Below are 21,705 nucleotides of genomic sequence, written 5' to 3'. Positions count from 1 at the left end.
ATACCGTTCGGCGTTCACGAAACATCAGCTATAGTATTATATCATGGTCACGTAGACAGTTGTTCTATTTTTTTATTGACGTGACACCTCGTACATCATACATAGGCCCTACCTATTTATCAAGTCGACAGGGTGTATAATATTACTTAGAGATCGAGTAGAGGAAGGGAGTTTATGCACCATATACAACACATTAAGTTATTAAGTTATTGTAAATCGTTTATTATTGATATTGGCTGCTATGACCGTAATTTAAGTGATGTCGAATAAAATATATAACCATAGATACCCTAAATAATAATATCTAGTCTTGTACTCTTTTAGCTTGTTTACTGCAATATTAGGTAAAAACGAATTTTCCTAAATCTCGGATTTACCCCTGAAGAATTAAAATGATTTTAACAAATGCAAAGAATGCCTTCATCCGTCATTCTATCCAAAGTCCCAACAATCGCGGTATTACTACTCTATAATGGTGATAATCTAATTATTACGGTGCATGATTAGTAAACCGTTTCGAAAACGGATTGTTGATTAACAACCGTAGCCATTTTACACGTCAAATCGACGATATTCAAATCGCGTTATTGGATATGACGGCTGTTGTGCATAGCGGTTTAGTCAGTTTAGATAATTATATTATAATATAGTGTAATCGTATTCCCGATTGAAGACATTCCAAAGATGTAACGACAATAACTACATATACAGAGTGTTTCTAGGCGATGGTCTTCATAAATACCGCCCAGTCGCCCACTAAGACGAACAAAACTGTTTTACTCACTTCTCGCAAAAACTTAAAAAAATACCGACATATTAGTGTTTGAATATTTAAATACTTAATGAAAAAAATAATAATTTCACTGTTGAAATAATAAAGTGCGCTATATGATTATTTTATGCATTGACCATTTCCGATTATTAAGAAACCCGCAAATATATCAATTTAAGGTTTATTATTTTTTGAAATTGAGAAAACAAAATGTTATCTATCTATTGTACAACAAATTTGGGAAATACTTTTTTCTAAATTATGATATGACTGTACCTAAGACAACGAATCGTCAACTTTTAATTCCCTTATACGTGAATTTTACATCTTATAATGTAGTACAACATATAATATAAAGTCATAAATCATAATACAGCTGTTAATAATAATAATACAGTTACTTGGTAACTCGAATCTCGATGGAGGTAAAAATTGATTCGACTTGTGTATTATTCGGGTTGTCTATCTAAAATAAAACTTAAAAATACTTTAAAGGAGAACTAAAAATGAATTATTTAAGTGTTCGAGTTTTACGACTCGACCATGTTTTTACAGCCAAATGGAATCAGATACAATCAAAAACGAACCGTCGCGCGTCGCGCGGTCGAGCACATATCGACGATCATAAATTCATAACAAACAATAATGGCATAATACAGATGAAAGAAAACTATGGATTTCTGCAGGTACGTTTAAAATGATTTTGCGGAGATGGCAAACGTAATTTTTTTAGATGAACATTAATAGAAAACCTCCATAGATAATATATTTATGGATAGGATAACCCTATTTGTATGTACACAGTATAGGTACTTAAGTATAATCGAGGAGTATAGTTACCATTATGGATATAATATTATATGGTTGTGGATACAATTTATATTAGAAAAAAACATTTTATCAACTCGCTATCTGCCAAAGTTAAAAATTAATTATTTTTGTTATTATTGTATTATGGTAACTATAACATTATTTTTCATAGACACAAAGATATTATCACGTATTAATATAATTTTAAACAATCAACAGTGAGAATACACCACTACCTTAAAATTAATTGCATGTAACTGCTTTGATAACTACTTATGGTATAATTTTCGATCACAATTGAATACAAAACGTATCCAATCCGTGCATTTAATAAGTATATTATGAAAGCCTTTCGGATTCGAATCGTCGAATTGTACGTACAAGGAACGACGTAAAAGGAAAACGCATCGTGACGATTTGTTTTGATTCGGGCCGTATTTGTTTTGATTCCGAGAAAATTTTCACCATTACGACCGTCGGCCATATTATAATAATTATATTAATAATAAACGCGCGTATTCGTCGTGTACATCGTATACAGGCGCGAGCACCGCCGGCGGACCGGACGATCGCGGCGCATGGAACGAATACTACATTATATCGTACAAAAAACAATAATATGACGTATGCGCACCGGTGCACATGTAGAGCGTACTTATTTTATTTATTTTAGTGTTATTATTACAATATAATTCCAACAATCGTTAACGCCGATGTGTACACGGTCCAATGTGTTCGGTTATAAAATCATCATTGGTCGCCGTATACGCGTGTGGCTGACCCCGCCACGACCACTGTATCAATTATTACAGTGGTCCAACGTTAATGATGTTATCATCGGCCCCACGTTACAGGTGTTTCACTATCATATTATCATATTTATATGTATATATTTATGTATACAGGTTCAAAGCGGGCATTTTACACACCGCCGTTTTAGACATCGTAACGTAGTGACAACAACAGTACTACTATCAGATAAAAACAAAAAAAATCGTTTAAAGTCGTGTGCGGCCGAGGGCGGCGGTACGCCGGTTCAGTCGCGGTAAAGACGATGCCGAAAATGTGATAACGATATTATAATATTGTAAGGCGAGCCGTCGCGTAACAATACCCTCAAAATGATAAATGATGACGTACGGTAGTTTATCATAACGGGTACTCGCTGAGGATCGACAGGATTACGATTTAACGACGAATCGCGGAGGAAACGATTTTTTTTAAAACATTTCGTCGTCGACGACGATATTTGGTTTTTACGCGGGGCGATAGTTCGATAGATATCGATCTATTACACGGAGGACATACGACTGAAAATTATAATAATTATCCGTGTAAACGACTTATTGACTTGCGAACCGGATGTTCAAAACCGCTGTGGGTAATTAATGAGACGAAAATAAAGAAAAACAAGGACGGTGATTCGAGCGAGCGATAAGAGCTATATCCACGAACAAAAAAAAAAACGTACGGGAATCGTGCGTGCGATAAAAATAATATCACAAACCGCGGCGCTCGCGCGTTTCGGGTACGCGATATCGTGTTTTATTTTAAACGTTTGGCGTGTAACGATTTTTCCGCGCTCTCTTTCGCCATCGGAACGGAACGTACCTAAAAAGGAAAAAACGTAACGATCAAATAAACCGCGAACGGGTCGCGTGTCGTATCTACTCGTCGTTATCATTATTGTCGTTACACCGAAGTACCCGCCGATAAAACCGCATCACCCGGGGGCGGGGGGGAATGTTACTTGGAATATACCTACGTTAATCGGGCCGGAAAATCCTACGAGCTTTTGAAAAGTCGGAATGAAACGGTCGCGGGAAAACGGCAGAGGTACAAAAAAAAAAAACACACAGTTTACACAATTTTAACAACCGCCTACGGCGCGTCGGATTTGTTTTTTGGTCTCACCTCTGGGTCGTGTCGCAGTCGTCGCGGATGCCGGTTAAGTACACGTACGTCCTGCGCGTGTATTCGTCTTATATAATGTTGGAACGCGATCTAATATAGAATCTCCGTAGCGGCCGATCGGACGGGTACCCCGAGTCGGTATACGAATTTTCGTTGTCAACACGCAAAACGCCGGTCCACACACACACACACACACACGGTCGTCAGAAGTCAGCCGGCAGCAGCGACACGTCTGAACGCCGTCGCGCGAATATCTCGTTTGCGAAAACCGTAACGCGTCGTTGTCGTGCGCGCACACCACACATAGACTCGCTCAGAGCCCAACACGCTCACACACGCTCACGCACGCGCGCGACGAGAAAAAATCGTACACACGCACAGCGACGACCGTGCGGCGGTAAGCGGTTAATGAGCGAAAATGCGAAAAAAAATAAATAAAAAAAAAAAAAAAACAAATGCGGGATCGCGGCGCGGTGGCGGGTGTCGTCCTCCTCTCCACGTCCAACTCTTACTGCCACCGCCGCGTTTGCCGACGTCCGTCCGTTCCCGGTGCGCGCGGAATGCGTGCGTTGCGTACGCGACGACCGCTTACGAGCGCGTACGACGACCGTCGGAAAACGGCGCAAACCAAAACGTTTCGGCTGTAATGACGGTATTACGTGTATAATGTATATATATAAAAAACTATTATTATCTTCCTAGTATAAACGTTTAATATTTTATTCCTCGTTTTAATAACATTTTTTTAATTATAATTCGATGGATCCCCGTTCGCCCGTGACCGCTTACAATATTATTATTATTATTTTATTATTTTTTCTTCATTGTTATTACGACTATCCGACAACTTCTCCGACCAGCACCTACCATTTTAATAACCAAATACACTCCGATAATAACTATTGGCCGCTGCCGTTCGCCGGCGGCCGGTCCGCCGCCGGACGGCTCGGCCGTACAGCTCGTACGACCGCCCGCCCGGCCACCACGGCGGCCGCGCCCTACCGCACGTCGTTCCGTTCACCCACTCGCCGGCCGGCCTATCACACCTCTCTCCACCGCCCGTCGCCCATGACTTGTGCGTGTGTGAGCGCGCGGGCGCGTTCCACCGGAGGCGGCGGCGGCGGCAGCGACGACGACAACGTTCCCACATTCTACCCACCCGCTAGTCCGTTCGTATCTGCCACCGCGGCAAATCATTGCAGCCGGGCCGTGCTGGCACCGTAGAACCAGTACTGCCAACCTAGTGCACGCGGCAACCGTAGACGTGTGTTGTAAATTTTAATCGTGTTTTCAGCAGCAGCAGCAGCTGCAGCAGCGGCAGCGGCAACGGCAGTTGCAGTTGTAGTAGTAGTAGTTGTAGGAATAGTTGTGTGGTAGTAATAGACATTAGTCGTAGTTAAGGTAGAAGAAATAGTAGTACACGAGTCCTCTTGGTAGAGGAGCAAAAAAATATTAGGTTTAAATGGTTTAATAATAATAACATCCACTCTCGACGCACGCGTGTGATTATTGCGTCCAAACGAATAATTTATAACAATTAGACCTAATCTTTTGTCATTCCTGGGCCTAATAATACTAATATAGCGTCACGAGTAAAAAATGGGTCATTGAAACGTTTAAAATCCTCGGTGACAATACGAGAAACCAGTACAAAATATTAATATGTACAAATGTACAATACAACAATAACAAAAACACAATAATATAATAGGCAGTATATGTGTACCACGGTAGGTATGTTTCTTGAGTACGACCACTATTGTTAGAACTTAAAACCGTCCGGCCCGTCCGGCGTGGCTTTTGGTTTGGTAGACAGTAATTGATTTGGACGTAACGAGTTAAACGATGTATTATATTATAGCACGCTGTCGAGTAGTATCGCGCCACCGCAATATTACGATACATTGCTGCGGGTGGTTCGGATTTTCGCAATAACTAATTAATAATAAAAATAATCGTATCTTCGCCTTTTGAGTCTTAACAATCGCACAGAAGTGCGAACGCGCTGTCACGCTCGCTGCCCGTGACATTTATCGATATGTAAATGGCCAACAACAAAGTGGACGTCAAGTCGTTGACGATCGCAATCGTAATCGAACGTTTTGGTTTCACGAGAAGTCCGTAGATTACTTTGGGACTGTATTACGCATAATACACGCGAGTGTTTTTACGAAGGGGCTGTGTGTTACAGTGGTATAACGAACTAATGAATAATAAATAAACAGTAAATGTCAGTGATATTATGTCTCTATTGTCTACCGGTGGTTTTTTGCTCGATTCCGAATCTGTGGAGTGTGAAATAATCCACGAGATGATAATACTATTATTGTATTAATACTCGAACAGTTATGGTGTTATGGATAATAATGAGATTATGTCAATATTATTAAATAAATCGACTTAACGCGCCGCCGGTTGTATGCGTTTCAGTTGACTGTCTCGAAACACACTAAATCTGTTCGATCTATCGTTGACTCATCCCGGATGACTCCGCCACGCCTGAGAGTATATATACGAGTATTTACTATTTGTACGCTCGCAGCAAATATATAAAACGGTCTTAAAAGCTCTGTATAACAATAATACCAACAATAATATTGTATTGTGTTGATCCTGTCTGAGACGAAAATGCTCGCACGTACTACTTTAACAATACACGTGGACAATATAATTGCATTAGGAGCAATGGGCAAACACGAAATGTATTATAATAATTATTATTGTTATTATTATGTCAGCGTGGACAATATAATATATTACAATATTGTGGTAATTTGAGCGAATGGTCTATAGATATATATATATACGCCTATACCTAACTCATTCCTATATAGAGTGCATAATGCTCGATTAACGTGTAAAATGTCTTAACACAATAATGCGTATACCTCTTAATTATTGTCGTGCAGATTGTTATCTTTTGTTGCGTTAAAGTTTTTTTAAAAAAAAATAATTGCTTTTAAAAACATACTCTTAAACATACATTTCGGTATATTATATTATATTAGTATAATACGACACCATTAAATCTATAATAATAAAAAAAATATTGTTTTGTATGTATAATGTATATGTATGAAGAGTATTAATTAGATAGGTTCTAGCTTTATATACGGTGTGAAGAGGGAAAAGCAATCTTAATAAAACATCAAAGAGGACGTAAAAAATAAAAAATAAAAATAAAAATTGTTATATTTAATTAAAAATAATTATGATATTATTATATATATATATATATATATTATATTTACATATATTATATATATATAACTAATAAAAAATAAAAATAATGTTAAAAAAAAAACCAAACCCTTTGCTCGGCCAAAGCGCTTTTTGAAAACAAAATAATATGTATTCGAACAAAGAGCAGACGTTATATTATTTTATACAATGTTATCGTATTAATATTTTATTATATATGGCAAAAAAAAAAAAAAACGTTAAAAACTACGTTGACTAAGTATATGTAGTGTATGTGAGTGTGTGTGTGTGTTAACTATATTATAAATTATAATATAATATATCAAAAAAAAAATAAAAAAATCGTCGATCATTAAAGTGTACCCGTAAAAAAAAAATGTCGTTAGGAAGATCTGGTATCTATACGACGTGTCGTTATAATATCGTGTTATGACGTTATAATATGGTGTTAATGTAACAATATGTGCCCTATATATTATATTTAATATAAAATTTTAATAATTTGGCTACAATCTATATTATGATGTACCGTTGCTCGTCGTGCAGTTTTCCTCTTATACCGGTAACAAACGCTGACCAGTAGTGTTATAGGGCAATGTCGACGATCTATCGCTTTTACACGGTGCAACGATATCGGTTCGGCGTACGTGCGACCGGCGGCGAAATACACGCGCTGCAAACGGTGTGGCGGAGGTGTGGTCGGCGGCACGGGGTCGCGGCGTTTTTACATACCTACAACGATTTCGTATACTCCGCGATGTGGTGAAAAACGAGTTAAAAAATGATTACGTCACGTTCGACGGTATTTTTTCGGGAAACTCGCGAGAAAATACGCGGAAAATCGGGAAAATTTGCAGAGAATATTAATTAAGCACGACGACTGTATCACGACTGCGACGACTGCGACGGGCGCACGTGCGACGACCGCGTTGAAGCACTAGGGCACTGGGGAACTTTCAATTTCCAATAATCGCGTACCCGCTTCGGCTTCGGTGACCGGTCTCGCGCTATGCCCCCCACTCCCACGCTCGTTCTCCCCCCCACTGAATTCGTTTCGTATAATATAATAATAATAATAATGATAATAATATAATGATAAACCTATACATATAAATACGATGATAATATGCCATGGCAGACGACCACCTCTGCGGACAGCTTATCGCCGTCCGGACGATCGTCACGACTCCCGTCACGCATAACAATAACAATAATAATAATAATAATAATATCACTATCCGCATACACAACGTACGTTACAATAATATTAGCATTCGAAAATTATGTATAATTATAATTATTATACTGTATAATATTATCCCTATATATTATATTTATAGATATTTATAATATTGTAGAACAAATTACTCAATGATAAATAATACATTATGTGTACTTTAAACAATAGTTAATATTCCTATAATATATCGTTTTACTAAATTAAATTAAAAAAAAAAAAAAAAAATCGGATCTCATATGATATTTCTATCGTTTCGTACTCGACTTCGCGGTCCCGGCGCGTTTATATAATATAATAATTGTATTATATCACAGCGTATAAAAAAAAAATTTATTATTTTTAAAAATATTATATCTACCATATAAATTATTGCGACCGTACAGCGAGGTAGTTTCGAGTACCCGCATATTATATTATATTATGCAAAATATCGTGTAGTGAAAAATTTTTTAAAAAATCACGTTTGAAAATTCGTATACTTACGCGACTGCAGGCGGCGGTCTCGTGGCGGCGGCCGGGAGGAGCACGACGGCGACGGCAGCGCGAACGAAAAGGCACCGATCGGACGACTACGACAACGGCGGTTGCGGGCTTGCGGCCGCAGCGACGATCGTTATATTCGTCGTCGTCGTCGTCGTCGCCGCCGTAGTACGATCGCAAACGTACGCCGCCACCGCGCACCGCTCGCAGCGCTGCTGCCCCCCCGTGTACGCCGCGCGTACATTGTCGCGCCCCGTCATCGTCGGTCAACCACCGCCGCCGCCGCCCGCCCGCCAGCCCGTCCGCCCGCCCCACCCTCCCCCCGCCCGTTCAGTCGGCCCGCCGAAGTTTTCGCGGCGGCGGGCGAGCGGGTTCGCGCGATAGCGGAAAAGCCGCTTTCCGCTCGCCGCTTCTCCACGGCAACAACAATATTATGCAGTGCGCGCGACTATGTACAGATATATAATATTATTATAATAATACGCACTCGCGCACAGGCCTGCTGCGATCGCGCGTTCAACCCTCTCCTCGTCGTGTACAGTCAAAGTGGCGCTATACGTGCATGATATAATACGACGGCGGCGGCGACGACGACGACGACGACCAAGGCAAAACCCGAGTCGTAGAAAATATATTCATGCGGGGGAGGTGTAGGATACGACGTGACGGCGGCGGCGGGGCGACCGGACGATTATCCACGCCAGTTTGGCCGGTCCGGCACTTGCTCGATGACGAACCCGGCAGACGCGCCCCATTGACCCCTTTGGCCCTTCGCTGATTTAATTATTTGTCCCTCTCCGCGGCGCGCGCGCCCGCGGGCACGGATAGTAGCAGTAATAATTATTATATACATATTATATTATTATAAGTGTGTGTGCGTGTAGCTTATTGCTACAGCTCGCTAACTAATTGATATTAACGTTATGATTGGATTTGAACCGTCTCGGCCGCCGCCGCCGGCACCGATGACTCGATTAGAATTGATCGTATGATATTATGATGATGATAATAATATTATACGCTCACATGAGTCGCCGTCAAATAGACTTCCCGACGACGACGACGACGACGGTAATTTGTTTTCGGGTCATTCGGGATATTAATTGATGGGGGTCACAAAATAAGACGGACGACGACGACGGCGACCGCCACTATATACAGTAATTTCGCCCGTCGGCTCGGCCTCACGCTATTTTCTATATACGCCGCTGTCGACCTCCCGTTTTTATAATATATATGATATACGTATTATATTTTTATTTATCACGTTATTACCGTATAATACCTATTATTATATAATATTTACACGATTATTATACGGACAAATTTCAACGGGAGCAGTACGTTATTGTCGTACGAGTGCTAGACGGCCGTTTACGCGCGCGCGCCCCCCCGACAGTGCTCACACATCGCACGTCGCCGTCGCGCAGTAAGTTAACGGTGACGTCCGTGACGATAATAATATTATTCTACGTGCGTATATACAATCATATACGGAGAGGGGGAGGCTCACCGGACACGAACAAGACGGTGACTATGATTTTTTTTTTTTTTTTTACTGTCCCCCTACGCTCACGTCATTACATTATTATTATAATAATATTGGTCTGCTACCGCTTGCCCACAACATTTACGACGGTATATTGTGAATCAAATAAAATAATGATTGTATTGCGCTCGCGTGTGAGTGTGTACTAGTGCGTGTGTGCAGTACGTACATCATAAAGTTTATGTATATATATATATACATACATATATATGGGAAGCTATTGGTGCACACACAATGGAAAAAGTGAGTCATCTTCGATGAAGCTGGTCCCCACACGACCCCCCTCACTATACCGCTAAGTCGTGGCAATCGTTTCCGTTCTCCACTGGTTCCCCCTTTCCATCCACCACTCCATTATAAGCAAAATATCGTAGTCACCTTGTCGTTTTAAATACGATGCAGCAGCGTCACCAACTAGTGGTAGATCTAAGACTGTTTTTTTGGTTTAGGGGTGTCCAAAACATAAATTTTTTAAAACAATATACTATCTAATACTTTTTGATAAAAAAAAATAAGATATTTTATTTTGAATAGTGAAGAATTTATTTGATAGTGTTTAATTTTAATGGAGATATCTTGTCATTTCAATATTTATGGCATTAAAATATTATAACATATTATCTACACTAAAAACCACTCGATTAAAAATATTGGTAAAGTTTGCCGTTCTTATCTTTTATTTTTAAGAACAATCAATAAAATTGTTATCATTACACGCTGTAGGTGGTAAAATACTCATAAGCTATACACCACAACTATTACAAAGTTGTCTAGTTTATTAACGTATATATAATATAATAGGATATGCGTTAAACTGATGGCCCAGGCCCCTTTGCCTTCCCCTCAAATCTGCTACCGCAGCTGCTGCAGTCATAATGCAATTGATAGTTGTTTCGAAGTAGATTATGCAATTTAAATTGTTACAGATCGTGTAATAATATGCATATTAAAATACACGCGGGGCCGCGTACGTCATCGCTCATTCGCTGTGGCAGTCAACCGCGGCTGACATCGCGGTCGCACCGTCGTCATGTATATTATTAATAATTATAATGTTTAAATATCGTATTAATATATTATGATGGTGAGGCGAACGAAAAGCGCACGGCTGAGCTGCGATCACGCTGCTACCACCCCCATCAGGAGGTGACGACGAAGAGTGGCGGCGCGGGTGTGGTTCGTCTTTCGAACAACCAATTTCGCATAACACATCACATTGTTTAGTAGAAAAGACAGAAAGGTTGTATTACATTTTTTGGAATCAATTTTTACGAGCACGAGGTGGGCGGTGACAGATGCTCGTGTATGTATAACACAAAATATTCAATACAACGTGAAATACCACGTATAAATAACCTACACAAATGAACACTTTATTTACTGGAACAAATAATAATATACACTATACTATACAGAGGTAAAGCCGGTGGATTCACGCGAATATCGTATTATTCATACACATATACCTACCTATATACGACAAACTGTGACTGAACGTTATTTTTTAATTTAAATAAAACATGACGTAGATAGGTATGCAAATCGTGTGCTGAAAATACCGATTTGGAATATTATATTGTTGACTGCTTTTGGTAATCCAGAATTTTTTAATATTCGTATCAGAGTTTTATAAGTGAAGTATAAATATAAGTCCATCATTGGATTGTTCAGACTGAGTGGGCGATCACAGCCAATGGATAATTTTCGTTCGAGTCGTCATTATAAAAATTACACACATATATATATATTATTTATAATACGGCTGTCGGATTTGGACAAAATTTAAATAATCAATAGGTACTTATAACGCTGTGGTTTCGAATTGAATTCGTGATACTCAGTACAACAGCAGTATAATAATAGAATTAATTAAACAAAACGAATACAAATTGAATATACATTTCGTTTGCCGACGGCAACAGTAATATTTTTATTTAAGCAACCAGTAAAATATATCATGATGTACAATTTAAATAATTTAACAATATATTATACTCGTAATAACACAGTTATGCAACGATCAAACGTCCAAAATGAGACAATCACAAATTAGTGTATAATAATATTATTGTATATTTTATATGGCGATCAATTCTAGCCCAGATAATATCCACCACATACGCGCATAAATGTATACGTATATATTTTTGCTTGTTTAACGACTGTACAGCGACTATGCATACACATAATATCCACTCGCCACAAACATGTAATACGCATTGTTACACGACTGCTGCAGCAGTATATAATATAACGATATATTATATATTATAGCTGAAAGATATAAATAATGTCGTATTTTTTTGCATTAAATTGTTTATGACTTTTCGTCTGATGCTCTATATACGCGTATAATATACTATATAATACTTATTATACATATATACTATCCCTGGGTATAAAAAGTGGGTGTTGGGCGGGAATGGCCGCGCTGGCGGTGTGTGGTGAGGTGGAAGAGTTAGTTGCAGGATTCGCTATCCCGGCCAATTTTTCTAGAAGTCTGAAACCGCTCAAACCGTCGCATACAGCTGCTGCCGTATCGCCGCACCGTCCGCGTCCGTGGGGACCACGACAGGAACGAGCAGAGCACTGATACGCGAGAGGAACGACTCCCGGTAGTGGCACAACAACGATTCACAATGGGGTGGTCGTGCTTCAGTGCTTCAGTGTCGGTTTTATGACGTTTTATAATATTATATACTTTAATACCTATAAACATGAAATAAATGTGTACGACTGACACACGTCACGTGAAGTGGTTTCATCTATTGCTTTCAGCTTATTACTCGCACACAGTCACACACCTACCTATATATACCTATATATATAGGTACTATTACTATATTATAGCTAGATGCCTCATATTATTATGGTGTTTAATCATTAATTGTGATATTATAAAATATACCGTAGCCATATAGCCGGATTATGGCCATAATATAGGAGGGCTTTGCATTTGCAGATGAGGCCCTTTCATTCGAAACAATTTCAATTTTTTTTATTCAGATTTAGTAATTTATAATAAATATTAATTAAAATAAGTTTAGTATATTTTTATATTGTAGTATAATATTTATAAATTTTAATAATGTTTTATTTATTTTATGCCATTTTTATATTTAAAAATAAAAAAAGAGTTGATCTGAGCTGAGCCTTTTTCAACTTGCGGCCCGAGGCTATATAGCCCCCTAGCCCTTCCTCTCGATACATCTCTGACCGTAATATAAAACCTTTTGAAAATATTGTTTTTAAAATCATTATAGAAAATTAATTAAAAAACCTTAAAAATAACAAGTATAAAACCCAGTGTTAAAAATGTCAATGTATTTTATATACATTATACGTTTTAATACACATATAATTTGATTATACTTATATTATTATATTTTATGTTTAATCCATAATCCCGTTACATGACCGTAATTTACTATTAAAATTTAAAAGACAATTATTTAAAAATACATATTTGAATACTTAAATAATTCGGGAATAATTTTTTTTCCGACTGCAACCTAAGTATTATCATATTTTACAATCAATCAAATTGTATTTATGTATATTATAGAATACTAATATGTATAATGCGATAAGTTATTATATGATTGTGTAGACTCCAGTTAAAAAATATATTTATTTCTACAACGTTTTATAGTTAAGCAATTCTACTTATTATTTGTCCTAATACATTTTCAGTAAATACAATTATACATTATAACTTTAAGATTAAAATTAAAAAAAATATGTGATAAGATACTAAGTTGCGTGAAAAAAAATGTATACTTAGAAACACTAAAGACAAAAGTTGTTAGTAATATCATCATCAGTCGTGGAGACGAGATGACATTGAAGCATATTTGCACTTATAAATATTATACATCTAAACAATACCTATATAAAGTTTTTATAAGTTTACTATCATAATGAAACAATTTTAACCAGTAATTCTCAATTTTGTTAAAAACACAAACGATGTTTCGTAGAATTCACTAACATAAATGTAATAATTCGGGCACGGCCACTTGATCGTTCGCCTTGACTGCTTAAAATAAAATGCCAGTCGACTATTGTTTTAAAAATCGGTGTCGCTGATAAATCAAAAGGGCCAAGTAGAAAAAGTCAAGTTATTTTTTACATAGAAAGTTTTGTCGAAAAGTGTATTTTAAATCGGTAAAAATTTTGCTACATTCATTATATTATTATTATTTTATTGTCGGTAGAAATTAGTTTATTGCAAATTCCCACGCACTCGACGCCTTATTGTCGTATATTATACTAAAGCAAACCAAGTATTCGTTCAGATGTAGATATGTTAAAAGCCACAAAACAGAACTTGTCATTATTATTATTATCATTATTGTTTTAGGACTGCCGATATTCGATATAGGACATGTCGAGCGACACACACAATATACATAATATTAGAGATTATAGAGTTGAGATAAAAAAAAAAAACCAGAAGCCCAACTGTTTACATAATAATATAACCTTCTATATAGGAATGTGTTGGTGTGCGTGTGTTTAGTGTGATATGAGACACATAATACATCGTTATTTATTATATTATTTATATTACATTGTCTGTGGAGCGATTGTATTTGACAACTATATACCTACTATATTATAAGGCTGTATTATGCATTGTATACGTAGATATCTGTTCTGTGTTTTACTGCTGCGCACACCAAGCGTTCAAACACAGTTAAGTAAATTTTATCATTTTATGTATAAACAGGATTTTCTCACTTTCTTTATACACGACAATTTTAAAATTATAAATTATTATACTGAATTCTGAAGCGTTAAACTTGAACAAACGTTTAAAATGAAACATTAAACAAGACTTTCTGCATCATAGACTTATTGTTATCTGATGTAATTTTTTTTCAAATGCCTCTAAGGAAAAGAAAAATTAGCTTACCTACCTTAAATATAAACTTGGCATACTTTTAAAACAATTTTAATCGATGCCCTATTACCCTTGTGGTACTTACAAACTTCTTTTTTTCAAACGAGAACAAACATTATTTACTACATAAATAATAAATTAAACATCGATGTGTTTTAAAAAACCAATCAGTATAGTTTCTGAATTACATACAATTTTACCTATACTATAAGGGACAAGGGTAATAATGCATAATGAATATTTAAACATGTTGGGCTATGGTGATTTCAAAATAATTTAGTAATTTATTTAATTTTAGCATTTTTATTTTATATATCATATTATAGTAAATAAAAATTGTCTGAAAAAGTACCTACGTATACTAGATTAAGTATACTTAACTTATATATTTTTGATATAAAACCGTAAAAAAAAAATCATTGGTTTAACAATTGATTGAAAAAAGGCAATTCTAATAAATTGGATAAAACTAACTAGGTAATAAAAATCTGTGTATTAAAATCGTATGCATTTGTAATTACAAATTTTCGTGTTTTTAACGAATTAAGTATACATTTGAACTTACAAAACAATTTTTATTTTTATTTTCAATATTTTTTTATTATTGTATGAACTTTTTATGCTTTTTACTTATAAATAACAACTTAAATTTTATTTTAAATCAAAAAACCAAAAGAAGTTAAAAATTTAAAAATGTTTTTACAAAATACGAAAAACAAAAATATTATCAGTTTATCACGTATAAAAATGTCGTTTATAATATTATTCTAGAAAATTTCAAGTCACAGTTATTATTTTTAAAATTACAACAATAAATTAACCGATTATTATGAAAAATATGTAATGATATTTATTTTAATTTATTAATATAATTCCTCAGCTTCTCCTTAAGTACTTCTAGACCCAATTACTACTAGAGAAAACTCTCAAAGTGGGATGTTTAAGTATTTTTATTGTTCCTAAAGGTGACGTTAGAAATAAAAAATAAAACACATCATTATAAAACCAATAAATGTAAATTGCTTTGTTCTGAATCTGAAGTCGACATAAAAGTACAAGACTCTTCTTAAATAGTACATAAGTATTTGACTCTTTAAGTATTAATAAACTAAAAAAGTTTATAAACCATCTTAGTTTAAGTAATTGTACTATTTAAGGATAAAACATGGGGTGGGCACGATGCTAGATAAATCCCTATAGAGTTTATTTTTTGAAATTTGACATACGCGTTGAGTACTAATGACAAAAATACTCTAAATCACTCAAAACAATACGTTTTCCAGTTCAGCTATAAAATGTAAAAATTCTTAATGGGCAAAACAACGTTTGCTAGGTCAACTAGTATATTGTATATAGTTGAAGTCTTGAAGGGTTGGCGTGCAGAATATAAGATTTCGTGACGACAAGATATCGAACATGGCAAATGAGTGTTAAAATACTGAAATTGCGTACCTATCTAATAACTATCTGTTAAGCTGTATGTTTGTATATTATGTTTAAAGTGCCCTAAGGATAGGTGGGTCTTTATATAGACTATATAATTGTATGTGTTTAATGTTAAAGGCACGTCCAAGTTGTTGCTCAAACAGTTACTACTAGGGTTGCGGTTCGTGGGAAGTACAAACGACTGTCTGCGATACCGAAAATAAACGTACATCAGTCGTAATAAGTTTAATAAAATAGATAACCAGACGAAAACAAAAACGAAAGCAGTAATATAGTAGAAGCAGAATTGTCAAAAACACATTTGGATTTGGTGTTTAATCGATAACAGTGGTAAACTAACAATAATAAATACGCATAATAAACGTAACGCATGAAAATCAAAAGTTCAAAAATAGTCCACTCCAATCGTCCATGGGCATTTCGTCGTGTATTTCGGTGCCAGCCAAACGCATATAATATACGCTTCACGGTGATATATGTCGTATTTTTACCGATCCAACAACAACACACGCGGACGTGTACCTCCCGTCGAAATGTATACACCTCACCGTCATCGTCGTATGCATTATATATAGGTATATATGTAAATATATATTATTATATGGGTTATACGGTTCGATAATAATAATAATAATAATAGTATAGACGACGGTAAATCACGAAACAACCAGCAACGCCGCCACCCGAGTGTAATTGCGTGCAGTGGTGTGTTGGGTTGGGCACTGATACTGAGGTACTCACGCGCTTAACCGTTTGTAATGGTAATTCGCATCTTTTACATGGCAACGTCATTGTTTTCAAACTTTTAGAACGTCATAAGTTAATGTGCCAACGCGTACCTATAGAAAATTAATAATATTGTACGTTTCTTGATGCACTCTGAGTCTCTTCTAAGTATAGTATAATAGGTATTATATATTACATCATTTCCATACATAACATTTCCGGTCGATTTTTGATTGATCGAAGTCGTGTGAAAATAATATTACCTATAATTATTGAGAAACAAAGCCGCGTTATAAAATTATGATTTATGTTCACCTGTAAATAAATTCTATTAACCGATTGTCGGTATTTTCATTTTTCATTTTCTCTTGTGTACACTCTAGTTTATATTCAGCGATAACGCTTTTGGGAAACCTCAGTTTCGATTAATTCAACAACGAGTATTATATTCCAATACAATTATTTAAAAAAAATACCTTTAAAAGTATTCGAATTATTATATGAACCTTACGGATTTTTCTTTCGTGTGGCTTCACTTTATAAAGTTCTTTCTTCTTTGTTTACGAAACAGAAAAAATCGTATATATAAGTCAGGTATTATGTTAGATATACTAACATTTTCTTTCAATTGTTATCGATTTAGTTAAAACTACTGACGGTTTTGATTTTTAGTTTTATCTTTAAATTTGGTATAAAAGTCGGGCAGACAGCTAGCGACATAAACATTTTAGTATTTAATAAGTTACAGTTTTGAATTCATCAGCGTGTACTAAACTCGGGACTAGTGATTGGAAGAATAACAATAAAAAAAAAAAAATACTAACGTTTTCGAGCGTCTCGCCCAGGCGCCCAGCCCTAGCTGGCGTGGCGCCGTCACGGCGCACGTACATATATATATATTTATTATATAATATTGCAATTCGTAAGCGCGTCCGCTCGGGAAAATCGAGTGTCGATGGCGGTAGTCGCGTTTGCATAGATATAGCGTGTTTGAATTTCGTAAAGATAATAATAATAATAATAAAATAAATATAAAAAAACCGTACGAATCTGAAAATCGGCGGTGACGACTCCGCCGGCGTACTATAGTGCACGCAAGTCGCCGCCACCGAATGATAAAAATAACAATCGCCACAGAGTTATTTTCGTATCCGCGACGATCCCTCTGCCTTACACCGCCGCTGCCGTTCGTCCGCCATGAAACATACCCATTGGAAGTAGTGTTGGCGGCCGACGAGTAAACTTTGCAAAACAAACGAAAAACCTCCCTTTACCGACAATAGTTTCCATTTCGACGCGTGTCTCGAGGTCGTTACACGCATGCGGCGGTCACGACACGGTGGCGACAACGTATCACCGGCGGCGGTATATATGATATTATATTATGTGTCGTAAATTTATAGTATAATATATGCCATACGATCGAGATAATATAATATATGGAGCTCTGTGTACAGTTATGGAGGTTTAATAATACATAATTATAGTTTGGCGGACTTTTGGACGACTCGGGTGGTTAGCGGTAACCATAGGCACCCGAAAGTGGGGCAAGCTTGGGCATTTGCTCCCCCCTGGCTTTTCAAAAATATGTTTTAAATTGAATGTTTTAAGATAAATTACTATATATTGCGTATAACAAATCCTAACATTGCCCCTCCTAGAAAAATTTCTACGGTCGCCTATGGTGGTGATAACCGGCCTCACGAATAGGGTTGATTTTGCGATCTACGCGGTCTATAGATGCGGCGGCGGCGGCGGCGGTCGAACGCGCGCCGCGAATAAAGAGAGCGAGAGAGACGGGAGACGGTAAATCAAAAGGAGGAATGAGAAAAATAGGCGATCGGTCGGCAGTGATGATGACGGTGGCGGCCGACATACGAAATGTGTGTCTGTCTCTAAATTTAGAGACGACGGCGCTGCCGCCGCAGCCGCCGGTGCTGGACCATTATATTATTGCTGCGACGGCGGCCAGACCCTCGGAAACGGTTAAAAATAGTCGTACGCCGCTGTCTCCGGTACGCCGCGTTACGATTATACAGTCGGCGGCGGCGGCGGCGGTGTAATGGGCAAAACAAGAGCGCGTTGTAACGACGATATATTATAATATGGGTTTTCTTTCTGACAATGGCTGGTCGCACACGCGCCGCCGCCGCCGCCGTACGGTATTATTGCGAAAATTGCATATTATAACGACCTCCCGGGTTGGCGTGGACGCCAAAAACACCACCGCCACCTCAGCCGCCGCCGCCGCCGCTACTTGTACGCACGCACACACACATACACGTCGGCGACACGCACGCACACGTTTTTACTTATTTGCTTGCACGTCTTGTACGATGTGTATTATAATATGTACGGCACATCTGCAGCAGCAGCATGCGCCGTAGTACGGACCGCGGCCCGCCAAAACCGTGAACGCGCACACACACACACACACACAATATAATAATATCATAATAATGTGAATCGCGGGCGGACGTTTCGCGGTTGTTACGTTTTTTATTCGAAAATCCGTCAAACCCGGGCGAGGTCACGCTCGGATCCGATTCGGCATGGATCGAAAGGAGTATGGCTAAAAATAATGTGCGCTTGTATATACGCACAGCGGGGCGATATAATAATAATAATAATAATATTATTTGATGTAGTAGAATATTTTGGCGGTCCCGGCGGAAAAAAAAAGAAGAAAAATTTTACGCGGTGTCCGAAAAACGTACATGAAATTATAATATATTGTACGCACTCCTGCGACATCGCAGCGCCTGTATACGCGCAGTTATTGTTTCGATTTTTGATTTCACCGGTGGATGTATAATGTATATAGTATATAGTACGTAAAGTGTACGCGTAAAATATGACGTGGTTATTAGTAATGTGTGAATACGTTTAAGTGACCTATAGCTTACATAATATTATATACTATTATAATAAGTATATAATAGGTAGGTGGTAATAACGTGTACGGGAAAAATCGCTAATCGCACTCGTCCGACGTCACGACGATAATATATATATACCTGCAGCCTTAAACGGCTTATATTTATTATACAATACACTATATATACTGCAATATTCTACTTATCGATCAACGATACGCCACCTATGCGCGCCGCGGTTTATCGCGCCGAGGCGATGACCCGTCTTCCGCGATAATAATATATAGTATAAAACATGTATAATATATACTTTAAATAAGTATAATTTATATATATAGTGCCTAACTACGATACCGTTATACCTATAATATGGAAAAAAGGAAACGAAAATATAAATTCAAAAATATATTGCAGAAACGCGGTCGCGATGCACCGTGATGTGCATCCCCGACGATCGATTAGAATAATAATAGTATATAGGTAATAATAGTAATAATAAAAAAAAAAAAAATCGAATAAATCGAATAAAAAACTCACCTCTGTCGTCTCTCGGTAGAGTCGGATGGCCGGCGAAGGCTGAAGTCTGAAGACGGTGTTATATATCCACCCCGACGCGGTGACTCTATAGGCGTGCTGCGGCGCTGCGGGTACGATATTATTCGGGGCAGGTACACCCGCGCGCGCGTGTGGGTTCGTGCATGTACACACGCACGGAGAAGAGTCTGCCGCTAGGTCACCGGGCGGCGTGGTGGCCGATCGATAGTGGGTGGCGGCGGCGGTGTCGGTGACGGAAGACCTCGGGCGGCGGCTGGTCTTACTGGTTACGCGCGGTTGCGGCCCGGCAGCGTTCGCGCTTACCACACGCACCACGCACACACACACACACACACACACACACAAATACAAATGAATAGTACGCACACACGCGGTCGCGGACGCGCGCGCACCGATCACCGGGTAATACACGCACACGCACACGTACGCCTATGTAAGTGCGTCGAGGGCTTTTGAGTTTTATCGGCGACGGCGAAGAGAGAGCAGAAAAAAAAAATTAAAAAAAAAAAAAAAAAAATTCCAGAAAACGTCGCCTTTTGGTCGTGAGAAACGATGCACCCGCCGCGGTCTGCTAAACTATATTATTGCCGCAGTAATAATAATAGTACGGCGACAAACAATAATAATATTACAATATACGTGGAGCGTGTAAGCGTATAATATTTTCTCGGTCCCGGTCCGCCTTACGTCACGTTAGGTAAAATAAATATAAATAAATAAACGACAAGCGCGTACCGGCACGGCTTCGCGCTGTTCTCGGAGACCCGCCGCGAGAGACATACAGTCACACGGCCATTGCTGCGGTGTGAAAAACAAGGAGTGGGAGAACCGCGAGTTTAAATACTATCACATATTTACATTCCGATAAGCTTTTTTAAAACCATTGCGTAACGCGAAACACGGACACGAAATACCTACGTGTTATATTATTATAATATACTATAACACGACGCTGAGTATAAAGCGTATAAAAAAAAAAAAAAAAAATGTATTAATTTAACTGTTCGCTAAAATGTGATTGACGACCAATCGTGGCCGCGCCAATTCGCGTGATGTCTAAGATGAGATCGTTTTATATGTACCTATTATGATATTATAGCCGTTCGGCGAGTTGTACACAAAACGTGATGCTGCAACTCGGCGCACACGACTATCATATATAGGTGCTTTTCAGTTCATAATATATTTTGTTATATATGGATTGACGCGCGAGCGGTACAATATGTAGAA

The 21,705-nt window shown here is 37.7% G+C and overlaps 1 protein-coding gene across 12 annotated transcripts in view; it reads right to left on the bottom strand.

Annotated features, from left to right (window-relative positions):
• LOC114125413 (plasma membrane calcium-transporting ATPase 3) overlaps nucleotides 1–20,805 on the bottom strand; it is a 67,298-nt gene extending 46,493 nt beyond the window's left edge. For 9 of the 12 annotated variants that reach the window (XM_027989042.2, XM_027989047.2, XM_027989048.2 and 6 more), the window contains exon 1: nucleotides 8,421–8,586. The gene's annotated coding sequence lies outside the window, so the exon portion shown is untranslated. Of the gene's footprint in view, nucleotides 1–3,496; nucleotides 3,996–7,226; nucleotides 7,638–8,420; nucleotides 8,587–20,457 lie in introns of those variants that run through there. The other 3 variants (XM_027989044.2, XM_027989045.2, XM_027989043.2) reach the window with 3 other exon arrangements.
• Between the last annotated feature and the right edge of the window lie 900 nt (nucleotides 20,806–21,705).

Source organism: Aphis gossypii, chromosome X (genome assembly GCF_020184175.1).
Source record: "Aphis gossypii isolate Hap1 chromosome X, ASM2018417v2, whole genome shotgun sequence".
NCBI lineage: Eukaryota > Metazoa > Arthropoda > Insecta > Hemiptera > Aphididae > Aphis > Aphis gossypii.
This window is presented reverse-complemented; position numbering and strand designations above follow the sequence as displayed.